A 13,123-nucleotide genomic window follows, 5' to 3' on the forward strand; every position below is an offset into this window, starting at 1 on the left:
TTCTCTTGAGTATGTTTTTGTGTGGACGCGAGTGAGGAGAATGCATAAAGCAATACATTTAAGAAGCACTCGCACTCCCCCTACTGTATTACCTCACGCTTCACCACCCCATTCACTGAACCTCCTTCCAGCCAGGACAATGGCAACAATAGACGAATCAAGATATACACAAAGCAAACGTTTGACTTCACAATTATCAGCTAGATATGGGCAACTAACATGCATTTCCCCACGATCAACTGATCCTAATGTTATTCCACAGACAGCCAGCAGGGGGAACTCCAGACTCGCAGGTTTTTCTGCTATCAAACACCCAAAACTCACTAACACAACAATACAACTATTTCCACCACTGGGCTTACTCCAGTCACTACTTCAACATTTACTGAACTACCATGAAAAATACTTTTAGACAGCTGAAGCAAGCATACTTTAAAAAAAGTATCCTTTCTTATGGACGAGGGATTTGGCAGTGCGGTCATTGAGATTTCATACTTCTTTTTGAAGGCACAGGGGGATTAGCTCAAATGGTAGAGCGCTCGCTTAGCATGCGAGAGGTAGCGGGATCGATGCCCGCATCCTCCAATTACTTTGTCTGGTTCAATCAGCACACATTGTTGTTCTAGCTCTGGACTAACAAATTGAATCAAGTGTGCTTGTCTAGCTCTAAAATGTAAATGTTAATTGATGCGGCTAACCCGAGGACGATAGCTGGGAACAACTAGTGTCAGGTAGAGCGTGGTGAAGGGGGGATTAGCTCAAATGGTAGAGCGCTCGCTTAGCATGCGAGAGGTAGCGGGATCGATGCCCGCATCCTCCAAATATTTAGCTTGGTTCAATCAGCACACATTGTTGTTGTAGCTCTGGATACTAACCCAACAATACAACTATTTCCACCACTGGGCTTACTCCAGTCACAACTTCAACATTTACTGAACTACCATGAAAAATACTTTTAGACAGCTGAAGCAAGCATACTTTTTAAAAAGTATCCGTTCTTATGGACGAGGGATTTGGCAATGCGGTCATTGAGATTTCATACTTCTTTTTGAAGGCACAGGGGGGTTAGCTCAAATGGTAGAGCGCTCGCTTAGCATGCGAGAGGTAGCGGGATCGATGCCCGCATCCTCCAAATATTTAGTTTGGTTCAATCAGCACACATTGTTGTTGTAGCTCTGGATACTAACCCAACAATACAACTATTTCCACCACTGGGCTTACTCCAGTCACAACTTCAACATTTACTGAACTACCATGAAAAATACTTTTAGACAGCTGAAGCAAGCATACTTTAAAAAAAGTATCCTTTCTTATGGACGAGGGATTTGGCAGTGCGGTCATTGAGATTTCATACTTCTTGTTGGAGGCACAGGGGGATTAGCTCAAATGGTAGAGCGCTCGCTTAGCATGCGAGAGGTAGCGGGATCGATGCCCGCATCCTCCAAATATTTGGTTTGATTCAATCAGCACACATTGTTGTTGTAGCTCTGGATACTAACCCAACAATACAACTATTTCCACCACTGGGCTTACTGCAGTCACTACTTCAACCTTTACTGAACTACCATGAAAAATACTTTTAGACAGCTGAAGCAAGCATACTTTTAAAAAAGTATCCTTTCTTATGGACGAGGGATTTGGCAGTGCGGTCATTGAGATTTCATACTTCTTTTCGTAGGCACAGGGGTACTAGCTCAAATGGTAGAGCGCTCGCTTAGCATGCGCGAGGTAGCGGGATCGATTCCCGCATCCTCCAATTACTTTGTTTGGTTCAATCAGCACACATTGTTGTTGTAGCTCTGGACTAACAAATTGAATCAAGTGTGCTTGTCTGGCTCTAAAATGTAAATGTGAATTGCTGCGGCTACCCGAGGACGATAGCTGGGAACAACTAGTGTCAGGTAGAGCGTGGTGACGAGTTGAAATATTAATTCAAAATAGACCTACCAGTAGACAACGCTATCGTGGCTGTTAATAATATATTAGGCTAAGTACTGTTGTATACTCTGTTCTTTCAATTGTTTTGAGTTTATGACATTTTTCTCATGCAGTGTTTTAATGGGATTATTTAGGGACAGTTCAAAAATTACTGGGTGAGTGGGGGCTTGTAGCTCTCAAACTCTAGGGGTGTTTTTCCAAACATACTACCATGCTCCACACTCATGCTCCGATTGTATTCTCCACTCCGTTCTCTTGAGTATGTTTTTGTGTGGACGCGAGTGAGGAGAATACATAAAGCAATACATTTAAGAAGCACTCGCACTCCCGCCAACTGTATTACCTCATGCTTCACCACCCCATTCACTGAACCTCCTTCCAGCCAGGACAATGGCAACAATAGACGAATCAAGATATACACAAAGCAAACGTTTGACTTCACAATTATCAGCTAGATATGGGCAACTAACATGCATTTCCCCACGATCAACTGATCCTAATGTTATTCCATAGACAACCAGCAGGGGGAACTCCAGACTCGCAGGTTTTTCTGCTATCAAACACCCAAAACTCACTAACACAACAATACAACTATTTCCACCACTGGGTTTACTCCAGTCACTACTTCAACCTTTACTGAACTACCATGAAAAATACTTTTAGACAGCTGAAGCAAACATACTTTTAAAAAAGTATCCTTTCTTATGGACGAGGGATTTGGCAGTGCGGTCATTGAGATTTCATACTTCTTGTTGGAGGCACAGGGGGATTAGCTCAAATGGTAGAGCGCTCGCTTAGCATGCGAGAGGTAGCGGGATCGATGCCCGCATCCTCCAAATATTTAGTTTGGTTCAATCAGCACACGTTGTTGTTGTAGCTCTGGATACTAACCCAACAATACAACTATTTCCACCACTGGGCTTACTCCAGTCACAACTTCAACATTTACTGAACTACCATGAAAAATACTTTTAGACAGCTGAAGCAAGCATACTTTAAAAAAAAGTATCCGTTTAATGGACGAGGGATTTGGCAGTGTGGTCATTGAGATTTCATACTTCTTGTTTTAGGAACAGGGGGATTAGCTCAAATGGTAGAGTGCTCGCTTAGCATGCGAGAGGTAGCGGGATCGATGCCAGCATCCTCCAATTACTTTGTTTGGTTCAATCAGCACACATTGTTGTTGTAGCTCTGGATACTAACCCAACAATACAACTATTTCCACCACTGGGCTTACTGCAGTCACTACTTCAACCTTTACTGAACTACCATGAAAAATACTTTTAGACAGCTGAAGCAAGCATACTTTAAAAAAAGTATCCTTTCTTATGGACGAGGGATTTGGCAGTGCGGTCATTGAGATTTCATACTTCTTTTTGAAGGCACAGGGGGATTAGCTCAAATGGTAGAGCGCTCGCTTAGCATGCGAGAGGTAGCGGGATCGATGCCCGCATCCTCCAATTACTTTGTCTGGTTCAATCAGCACACATTGTTGTTCTAGCTCTGGACTAACAAATTGAATCAAGTGTGCTTGTCTAGCTCTAAAATGTAAATGTTAATTGATGCGGCTAACCCGAGGACGATAGCTGGGAACAACTAGTGTCAGGTAGAGCGTGGTGAAGGGGGGATTAGCTCAAATGGTAGAGCGCTCGCTTAGCATGCGAGAGGTAGCGGGATCGATGCCCGCATCCTCCAAATATTTAGCTTGGTTCAATCAGCACACATTGTTGTTGTAGCTCTGGATACTAACCCAACAATACAACTATTTCCACCACTGGGCTTACTCCAGTCACAACTTCAACATTTACTGAACTACCATGAAAAATACTTTTAGACAGCTGAAGCAAGCATACTTTTTAAAAAGTATCCGTTCTTATGGACGAGGGATTTGGCAATGCGGTCATTGAGATTTCATACTTCTTTTTGAAGGCACAGGGGGGTTAGCTCAAATGGTAGAGCGCTCGCTTAGCATGCGAGAGGTAGCGGGATCGATGCCCGCATCCTCCAAATATTTAGTTTGGTTCAATCAGCACACATTGTTGTTGTAGCTCTGGATACTAACCCAACAATACAACTATTTCCACCACTGGGCTTACTCCAGTCACAACTTCAACATTTACTGAACTACCATGAAAAATACTTTTAGACAGCTGAAGCAAGCATACTTTAAAAAAAGTATCCTTTCTTATGGACGAGGGATTTGGCAGTGCGGTCATTGAGATTTCATACTTCTTGTTGGAGGCACAGGGGGATTAGCTCAAATGGTAGAGCGCTCGCTTAGCATGCGAGAGGTAGCGGGATCGATGCCCGCATCCTCCAAATATTTGGTTTGATTCAATCAGCACACATTGTTGTTGTAGCTCTGGATACTAACCCAACAATACAACTATTTCCACCACTGGGCTTACTGCAGTCACTACTTCAACCTTTACTGAACTACCATGAAAAATACTTTTAGACAGCTGAAGCAAGCATACTTTTAAAAAAGTATCCTTTCTTATGGACGAGGGATTTGGCAGTGCGGTCATTGAGATTTCATACTTCTTTTCGTAGGCACAGGGGTACTAGCTCAAATGGTAGAGCGCTCGCTTAGCATGCGCGAGGTAGCGGGATCGATTCCCGCATCCTCCAATTACTTTGTTTGGTTCAATCAGCACACATTGTTGTTGTAGCTCTGGACTAACAAATTGAATCAAGTGTGCTTGTCTGGCTCTAAAATGTAAATGTGAATTGCTGCGGCTACCCGAGGACGATAGCTGGGAACAACTAGTGTCAGGTAGAGCGTGGTGACGAGTTGAAATATTAATTCAAAATAGACCTACCAGTAGACAACGCTATCGTGGCTGTTAATAATATATTAGGCTAAGTACTGTTGTATACTCTGTTCTTTCAATTGTTTTGAGTTTATGACATTTTTCTCATGCAGTGTTTTAATGGGATTATTTAGGGACAGTTCAAAAATTACTGGGTGAGTGGGGGCTTGTAGCTCTCAAACTCTAGGGGTGTTTTTCCAAACATACTACCATGCTCCACACTCATGCTCCGATTGTATTCTCCACTCCGTTCTCTTGAGTATGTTTTTGTGTGGACGCGAGTGAGGAGAATACATAAAGCAATACATTTAAGAAGCACTCGCACTCCCGCCAACTGTATTACCTCATGCTTCACCACCCCATTCACTGAACCTCCTTCCAGCCAGGACAATGGCAACAATAGACGAATCAAGATATACACAAAGCAAACGTTTGACTTCACAATTATCAGCTAGATATGGGCAACTAACATGCATTTCCCCACGATCAACTGATCCTAATGTTATTCCATAGACAACCAGCAGGGGGAACTCCAGACTCGCAGGTTTTTCTGCTATCAAACACCCAAAACTCACTAACACAACAATACAACTATTTCCACCACTGGGTTTACTCCAGTCACTACTTCAACCTTTACTGAACTACCATGAAAAATACTTTTAGACAGCTGAAGCAAACATACTTTTAAAAAAGTATCCTTTCTTATGGACGAGGGATTTGGCAGTGCGGTCATTGAGATTTCATACTTCTTGTTGGAGGCACAGGGGGATTAGCTCAAATGGTAGAGCGCTCGCTTAGCATGCGATAGGTAGCGGGATCGATGCCCGCATCCTCCAAATATTTAGTTTGGTTCAATCAGCACACGTTGTTGTTGTAGCTCTGGATACTAACCCAACAATACAACTATTTCCACCACTGGGCTTACTCCAGTCACAACTTCAACATTTACTGAACTACCATGAAAAATACTTTTAGACAGCTGAAGCAAGCATACTTTAAAAAAAGTATCCGTTTAATGGACGAGGGATTTGGCAGTGTGGTCATTGAGATTTCATACTTCTTGTTTTAGGAACAGGGGGATTAGCTCAAATGTTAGAGTGCTCGCTTAGCATGCGAGAGGTAGCGGGATCGATGCCAGCATCCTCCAATTACTTTGTTTGGTTCAATCAGCACACATTGTTGTTGTAGCTCTGGATACTAACCCAACAATACAACTATTTCCACCACTGGGCTTACTGCAGTCACTACTTCAACCTTTACTGAACTACCATGAAAAATACTTTTAGACAGCTGAAGCAAGCATACTTTAAAAAAAGTATCCTTTCTTATGGACGAGGGATTTGGCAATGCGGTCATTGAGATTTCATACTTCTTTTTGAAGGCACAGGGGGGTTAGCTCAAATGGTAGAGCGCTCGCTTAGCATGCGAGAGGTAGCGGGATCGATGCCCGCATCCTCCAAATATTTGGTTTGGTTCAATCAGCACACATTGTTGTTGTAGCTCTGGATACTAACCCAACAATACAACTATTTCCACCACTGGGCTTACTGCAGTCACTACTTCAACCTTTACTGAACTACCATGAAAAATACTTTTAGACAGCTGAAGCAAGCATACTTTAAAAAAAGTATCCTTTCTTATGGACGAGGGATTTGGCAGTGCGGTCATTGAGATTTCATACTTCTTTTTGAAGGCACAGGGGGATTAGCTCAAATGGTAGAGCGCTCGCTTAGCATGCGAGAGGTAGCGGGATCGATGCCCGCATCCTCCAAATATTTGGTTTGGTTCAATCAGCACACATTGTTGTTGTAGGTCTGGATACTAACCCAACAATACAACTATTTCCACCACTGGGCTTACTGCAGTCACTACTTCAACCTTTACTGAACTACCATGAAAAATACTTTTAGACAGCTGAAGCAAGCATACTTTAAAAAAAAGTATCCGTTCTTATGGACGAGGGATTTGGCAGTGTGGTCATTGAGATTTCATACTTCTTGTTTTAAGCACAGGGGGATTAGCTCAAATGGTAGAGCGCTCGCTTAGCATGCGAGAGGTAGCGGGATCGATGCCCGCATCCTCCAATTACTTTGTTTGGTTCAATCAGCACACATTGTTGTTGTAGCTCTGGACTAACAAATTGAATCAAGTGTGCTTGTCTAGCTCTAAAATGTAAATGTGAATTGCTGCGGCTACCCGAGGACGATAGCTGGGAACAACTAGTGTCAGGTAGAGCGTGGTGACGAGTTGAAATATGAATTCAAAATAGACCTACCAGTAGACAACGCTATCGTGGCTGTTAATAATATATTAGGCTAAGTACTGTTTTATACTCTGTTCTTTCAATTGTTTTGAGTTTATGACATTTTTCTCATGCAGTGTTTTAATGGGATTATTTAGGGACAGTTCAAAAATTACTGGGTGAGTGGGGGCTTGTAGCTTTCAAACTCTAGGGGTGTTTTTCCAAACATACTACCATGCTCCACACTCATGCTCCGATTGTATTCTCCACTCTGTTCTCTTGAGTATGTTTTTGTGTGGACGCGAGTGAGGAGAATGCATAAAGCAATACATTTAAGAAGCACTCGCACTCCCCCTACTGTATTACCTCACGCTTCACCACCCCATTCACTGAACCTCCTTCCAGCCAGGACAATGGCAACAATAGACGAATCAAGATATACACAAAGCAAACGTTTGACTTCACAATTATCAGCTAGATATGGGCAACTAACATGCATTTCCCCACGATCAACTGATCCTAATGTTATTCCACAGACAGCCAGCAGGGGGAACTCCAGACTCGCAGGTTTTTCTGCTATCAAACACCCAAAACTCACTAACACAACAATACAACTATTTCCACCACTGGGCTTACTCCAGTCACAACTTCAACATTTACTGAACTACCATGAAAAATACTTTTAGACAGCTGAAGCAAGCATACTTTTAAAAAAAGTATCCGTTCTTATGGACGAGGGATTTGGCAGTGTGGTCATTGAGATTTCATACTTCTTGTTTTAAGGACAGGTGGATTAGCTCAAATGGTAGAGTGCTCGCTTAGCATGCGAGAGGTAGCGGGATCGATGCCCGCATCCTCCAATTACTTTGTTTGGTTCAATCAGCACACATTGTTGTTGTAGCTCTGGACTAACAAATTGTATCAAGTGTGCTTGTCTGGCTCTAAAATGTAAATGTGAATTGATGCGGCTACCCGAGGACGATAGCTGGGAACAACTAGTGTCAGGTAGAGCGTGGTGACGAGTTGAAATATGAATTCAAAATAGACCTACCAGTAGACAATGCTATCGTGGCTGTTAATAATATATTAGGCTAAGTAATGTTTTATACTCTTTACTTTCAATTGTTTTGAGTTTCTGACATTTTTCTCATGCAGTGTTTTAATGGGATTATTTAGGGACAGTTCAAAAATTACTGGGTGAGTGGGGGCTTGTAGCTTTCAAACTCTAGGGGTGTTTTTCCAAACATACTACCATGCTCCACACTCATGCTCCGATTGTATTCTCCACTCCGTTCTCTTGAGTATGTTTTTGTGTGGACGCGAGTGAGGAGAATGCATAAAGCAATACATTTAAGAAGCACTCGCACTCCCCCTACTGTATTACCTCACGCTTCACCACCCCATTCACTGAACCTCCTTCCAGCCAGGACAATGGCAACAATAGACGAATCAAGATATACACAAAGCAAACGTTTGACTTCACAATTATCAGCTAGATATGGGCAACTAACATGTGCGGTCATTGAGATTTCATACTTCTTGTTGGAGGCACAGGGGGATTAGCTCAAAAGGTAGAGCGCTCGCTTAGCATGCGAGAGGTAGCGGGATCGATTCCCGCATCCTCCAAATATTTGGTTTGGTTCAATCAGCACACATTGTTGTTGTAGCTCTGGATACTAACCCAACAATACAACTATTTCCACCACTGGGCTTACTGCAGTCACTACTTCAACCTTTACTGAACTACCATGAAAAATACTTTTAGACAGCTGAAGCAAGCATACTTTAAAAAAAGTATCCTTTCTTATGGACGAGGGATTTGGCAGTGCGGTCATTGAGATTTCATACTTCTTTTTGAAGGCACAGGGGGATTAACTCAAATGGTAGAGCGCTCGCTTAGCATGCGAGAGGTAGCGGGATCGATGCCCGCATCCTCCAAATATTTGGTTTGGTTCAATCAGCACACATTGTTGTTGTAGGTCTGGATACTAACCCAACAATACAACTATTTCCACCACTGGGCTTACTGCAGTCACTACTTCAACCTTTACTGAACTACCATGAAAAATACTTTTAGACAGCTGAAGCAAGCATACTTTTAAAAAAAGTATCCGTTCTTATGGACGAGGGATTTGGCAGTGTGGTCATTGAGATTTCATACTTCTTGTTTTAAGCACAGGGGGATTAGCTCAAATGGTAGAGTGCTCGCTTAGCATGCGAGAGGTAGCGGGATCGATGCCCGCATCCTCCAATTACTTTGTTTGGTTCAATCAGCACACATTGTTGTTGTAGCTCTGGACTAACAAATTGAATCAAGTGTGCTTGTCTAGCTCTAAAATGTAAATGTGAATTGCTGCGGCTACCCGAGGACGATAGCTGGGAACAACTAGTGTCAGGTAGAGCGTGGTGACGAGTTGAAATATGAATTCAAAATAGACCTACCAGTAGACAACGCTATCGTGGCTGTTAATAATATATTAGGCTAAGTACTGTTTTATACTCTGTTCTTTCAATTGTTTTGAGTTTATGACATTTTTCTCATGCAGTGTTTTAATGGGATTATTTAGGGACAGTTCAAAAATTACTGGGTGAGTGGGGGCTTGTAGCTTTCAAACTCTAGGGGTGTTTTTCCAAACATACTACCATGCTCCACACTCATGCTCCGATTGTATTCTCCACTCTGTTCTCTTGAGTATGTTTTTGTGTGGACGCGAGTGAGGAGAATGCATAAAGCAATACATTTAAGAAGCACTCGCACTCCCCCTACTGTATTACCTCACGCTTCACCACCCCATTCACTGAACCTCCTTCCAGCCAGGACAATGGCAACAATAGACGAATCAAGATATACACAAAGCAAACGTTTGACTTCACAATTATCAGCTAGATATGGGCAACTAACATGCATTTCCCCACGATCAACTGATCCTAATGTTATTCCACAGACAGCCAGCAGGGGGAACTCCAGACTCGCAGGTTTTTCTGCTATCAAACACCCAAAACTCACTAACACAACAATACAACTATTTCCACCACTGGGCTTACTGCAGTCACTACTTCAACCTTTACTGAACTACCATGAAAAATACTTTTAGACAGCTGAAGCAAGCATACTTTAAAAAAAGTATCCTTTCTTATGGACGAGGGATTTGGCAGTGCGGTCATTGAGATTTCATACTTCTTGTTGGAGGCACAGGGGGATTAGCTCAAATGGTAGAGCGCTCGCTTAGCATGCGAGAGGTAGCGGGATCGATGCCCGCATCCTCCAAAAATTTAGTTTGGTTCAATCAGCACACATTGTTGTTGTAGCTCTGGATACTAACCCAACAATACAACTATTTCCACCACTGGGCTTACTCCAGTCACAACTTCAACATTTACTGAACTACCATGAAAAATACCTTTAGACAGCTGAAGCAAGCATACTTTAAAAAAAAGTATCCGTTCTTATGGACGAGGGATTTGGCAGTGTGGTCATTGAGATTTCATACTTCTTGTTTTAAGCACAGGGGTATTAGCTCAAATGGTAGAGTGCTCGCTTAGCATGCGAGAGGTAGCGGGATCGATGCCCGCATCCTCCAATTACTTTGTTTGGTTCAATCAGCACACATTGTTGTTGTAGCTCTGGACTAACAAATTGTATCAAGTGTGCTTGTCTGGCTCTAAAATGTAAATGTGAATTGATGCGGCTACCCGAGGACGATAGCTGGGAACAACTAGTGTCAGGTAGAGCGTGGTGACGAGTTGAAATATGAATTCAAAATAGACCTACCAGTAGACAATGCTATCGTGGCTGTTAATAATATATTAGGCTAAGTAATGTTTTATACTCTTTACTTTCAATTGTTTTGAGTTTCTGACATTTTTCTCATGCAGTGTTTTAATGGGATTATTTAGGGACAGTTCAAAAATTACTGGGTGAGTGGGGGCTTGTAGCTTTCAAACTCTAGGGGTGTTTTTCCAAACATACTACCATGCTCCACACTCATGCTCCGATTGTATTCTCCACTCCGTTCTCTTGAGTATGTTTTTGTGTGGACGCGAGTGAGGAGAATGCATAAAGCAATACATTTAAGAAGCACTCGCACTCCCCCTACTGTATTACCTCACGCTTCACCACCCCATTCACTGAACCTCCTTCCAGCCAGGACAATGGCAACAATAGACGAATCAAGATATACACAAAGCAAACGTTTGACTTCACAATTATCAGCTAGATATGGGCAACTAACATGCATTTCCCCACGATCAACTGATCCTAATGTTATTCCACAGACAGCCAGCAGGGGGAACTCCAGACTCGCAGGTTTTTCTGCTATCAAACACCCAAAACTCACTAACACAACAATACAACTATTTCCACCACTGGGCTTACTCCAGTCACTACTTCAACATTTACTGAACTACCATGAAAAATACTTTTAGACAGCTGAAGCAAGCATACTTTAAAAAAAGTATCCTTTCTTATGGACGAGGGATTTGGCAGTGTGGTCATTGAGATTTCATACTTCTTGTTTTAAGCACAGGGGGATTAGCTCAAATGGTAGAGTGCTCGCTTAGCATGCGAGAGGTAGCGGGATCGATGCCCGCATCCTCCAATTACTTTTTTGGTTCAATCAGCACACATTGTTGTTGTAGCTCTGGACTAACAAATTGTATCAAGTGTGCTTGTCTGGCTCTAAAATGTAAATGTGAATTGATGCGGCTACCCGAGGACGATAGCTGGGAACAACTAGTGTCAGGTAGAGCGTGGTGACGAGTTGAAATATGAATTCAAAATAGACCTACCAGTAGACAATGCTATTGTGGCTGTTAATAATATATTAGGCTAAGTAATGTTTTATACTCTTTACTTTCAATTGTTTTGAGTTTCTGACATTTTTCTCATGCAGTGTTTTAATGGGATTATTTAGGGACAGTTCAAAAATTACTGGGTGAGTGGGGGCTTGTAGCTTTCAAACTCTAGGGGTGTTTTTCCAAACATACTACCATGCTCCACACTCATGCTCCGATTGTATTCTCCACTCCGTTCTCTTGAGTATGTTTTTGTGTGGACGCGAGTGAGGAGAATGCATAAAGCAATACATTTAAGAAGCACTCGCACTCCCCCTACTGTATTACCTCACGCTTCACCACCCCATTCACTGAACCTCCTTCCAGCCAGGACAATGGCAACAATAGACGAATCAAGATATACACAAAGCAAACGTTTGACTTCACAATTATCAGCTAGATATGGGCAACTAACATGCATTTCCCCACGATCAACTGATCCTAATGTTATTCCACAGACAGCCAGCAGGGGGAACTCCAGACTCGCAGGTTTTTCTGCTATCAAACACCCAAAACTCACTAACACAACAATACAACTATTTCCACCACTGGGCTTACTCCAGTCACTACTTCAACATTTACTGAACTACCATGAAAAATACTTTTAGACAGCTGAAGCAAGCATACTTTAAAAAAAGTATCCTTTCTTATGGACGAGGGATTTGGCAGTGCGGTCATTGAGATTTCATACTTCTTGTTGGAGGCACAGGGGGATTAGCTCAAAAGGTAGAGCGCTCGCTTAGCATGCGAGAGGTAGCGGGATCGATGCCCGCATCCTCCAAATATTTGGTTTGGTTCAATCAGCACACATTGTTGTTGTAGCTCTGGATACTAACCCAACAATACAACTATTTCCACCACTGGGCTTACTGCAGTCACTACTTCAACCTTTACTGAACTACCATGAAAAATACTTTTAGACAGCTGAAGCAAGCATACTTTAAAAAAAGTATCCTTTCTTATGGACGAGGGATTTGGCAGTGCGGTCATTGAGATTTCATACTTCTTTTTGAAGGCACAGGGGGATTAGCTCAAATGGTAGAGCGCTCGCTTAGCATGCGAGAGGTAGCGGGATCGATGCCCGCATCCTCCAAATATTTGGTTTGGTTCAATCAGCACACATTGTTGTTGTAGGTCTGGATACTAACCCAACAATACAACTATTTCCACCACTGGGCTTACTCCAGTCACAACTTCAACATTTACTGAACTACCATGAAAAATACCTTTAGACAGCTGAAGCAAGCATACTTTAAAAAAAGTATCCGTTCTTATGGACGAGGGATTTGGCAGTGCG

At 42.5% G+C, this 13,123-nt stretch overlaps 19 non-coding genes across 19 annotated transcripts; all 19 read left to right on the forward strand.

Annotated features, from left to right (window-relative positions):
• The first annotated feature begins 512 nt into the window (after window positions 1–512).
• trnaa-agc (transfer RNA alanine (anticodon AGC)) lies at window positions 513–585 on the forward strand. The gene has a single exon. It is a non-coding gene; the product is annotated as a tRNA-Ala (tRNA).
• Window positions 586–747: 162 nt separating this feature from the next.
• On the forward strand, window positions 748–820 carry trnaa-agc (transfer RNA alanine (anticodon AGC)). The gene has a single exon. It is a non-coding gene; the product is annotated as a tRNA-Ala (tRNA).
• Window positions 821–1,059: 239 nt separating this feature from the next.
• Window positions 1,060–1,132, forward strand: trnaa-agc (transfer RNA alanine (anticodon AGC)). The gene has a single exon. It is a non-coding gene; the product is annotated as a tRNA-Ala (tRNA).
• A 239-nt stretch (window positions 1,133–1,371) lies between these two features.
• trnaa-agc (transfer RNA alanine (anticodon AGC)) lies at window positions 1,372–1,444 on the forward strand. The gene has a single exon. It is a non-coding gene; the product is annotated as a tRNA-Ala (tRNA).
• A 1,257-nt stretch (window positions 1,445–2,701) lies between these two features.
• Window positions 2,702–2,774, forward strand: trnaa-agc (transfer RNA alanine (anticodon AGC)). The gene has a single exon. It is a non-coding gene; the product is annotated as a tRNA-Ala (tRNA).
• A 551-nt stretch (window positions 2,775–3,325) lies between these two features.
• trnaa-agc (transfer RNA alanine (anticodon AGC)) lies at window positions 3,326–3,398 on the forward strand. The gene has a single exon. It is a non-coding gene; the product is annotated as a tRNA-Ala (tRNA).
• Window positions 3,399–3,560: 162 nt separating this feature from the next.
• Window positions 3,561–3,633, forward strand: trnaa-agc (transfer RNA alanine (anticodon AGC)). Its single transcript has one exon. It is a non-coding gene; the product is annotated as a tRNA-Ala (tRNA).
• Window positions 3,634–3,872: 239 nt separating this feature from the next.
• Window positions 3,873–3,945, forward strand: trnaa-agc (transfer RNA alanine (anticodon AGC)). Its single transcript has one exon. It is a non-coding gene; the product is annotated as a tRNA-Ala (tRNA).
• A 239-nt stretch (window positions 3,946–4,184) lies between these two features.
• Window positions 4,185–4,257, forward strand: trnaa-agc (transfer RNA alanine (anticodon AGC)). Its single transcript has one exon. It is a non-coding gene; the product is annotated as a tRNA-Ala (tRNA).
• Window positions 4,258–6,137: 1,880 nt separating this feature from the next.
• Window positions 6,138–6,210, forward strand: trnaa-agc (transfer RNA alanine (anticodon AGC)). The gene has a single exon. It is a non-coding gene; the product is annotated as a tRNA-Ala (tRNA).
• Window positions 6,211–6,449: 239 nt separating this feature from the next.
• Window positions 6,450–6,522, forward strand: trnaa-agc (transfer RNA alanine (anticodon AGC)). The gene has a single exon. It is a non-coding gene; the product is annotated as a tRNA-Ala (tRNA).
• A 240-nt stretch (window positions 6,523–6,762) lies between these two features.
• trnaa-agc (transfer RNA alanine (anticodon AGC)) lies at window positions 6,763–6,835 on the forward strand. Its single transcript has one exon. It is a non-coding gene; the product is annotated as a tRNA-Ala (tRNA).
• A 945-nt stretch (window positions 6,836–7,780) lies between these two features.
• Window positions 7,781–7,853, forward strand: trnaa-agc (transfer RNA alanine (anticodon AGC)). Its single transcript has one exon. It is a non-coding gene; the product is annotated as a tRNA-Ala (tRNA).
• Window positions 7,854–8,546: 693 nt separating this feature from the next.
• Window positions 8,547–8,619, forward strand: trnaa-agc (transfer RNA alanine (anticodon AGC)). The gene has a single exon. It is a non-coding gene; the product is annotated as a tRNA-Ala (tRNA).
• Window positions 8,620–9,171: 552 nt separating this feature from the next.
• On the forward strand, window positions 9,172–9,244 carry trnaa-agc (transfer RNA alanine (anticodon AGC)). The gene has a single exon. It is a non-coding gene; the product is annotated as a tRNA-Ala (tRNA).
• A 944-nt stretch (window positions 9,245–10,188) lies between these two features.
• trnaa-agc (transfer RNA alanine (anticodon AGC)) lies at window positions 10,189–10,261 on the forward strand. The gene has a single exon. It is a non-coding gene; the product is annotated as a tRNA-Ala (tRNA).
• Window positions 10,262–11,518: 1,257 nt separating this feature from the next.
• Window positions 11,519–11,591, forward strand: trnaa-agc (transfer RNA alanine (anticodon AGC)). The gene has a single exon. It is a non-coding gene; the product is annotated as a tRNA-Ala (tRNA).
• Window positions 11,592–12,534: 943 nt separating this feature from the next.
• trnaa-agc (transfer RNA alanine (anticodon AGC)) lies at window positions 12,535–12,607 on the forward strand. The gene has a single exon. It is a non-coding gene; the product is annotated as a tRNA-Ala (tRNA).
• A 239-nt stretch (window positions 12,608–12,846) lies between these two features.
• trnaa-agc (transfer RNA alanine (anticodon AGC)) lies at window positions 12,847–12,919 on the forward strand. The gene has a single exon. It is a non-coding gene; the product is annotated as a tRNA-Ala (tRNA).
• The last annotated feature ends 204 nt before the right edge of the window (window positions 12,920–13,123 follow it).

The sequence above is a fragment of the Oncorhynchus kisutch genome, linkage group LG15 (assembly GCF_002021735.2).
Source record: "Oncorhynchus kisutch isolate 150728-3 linkage group LG15, Okis_V2, whole genome shotgun sequence".
Lineage (NCBI taxonomy): Eukaryota > Metazoa > Chordata > Actinopteri > Salmoniformes > Salmonidae > Oncorhynchus > Oncorhynchus kisutch.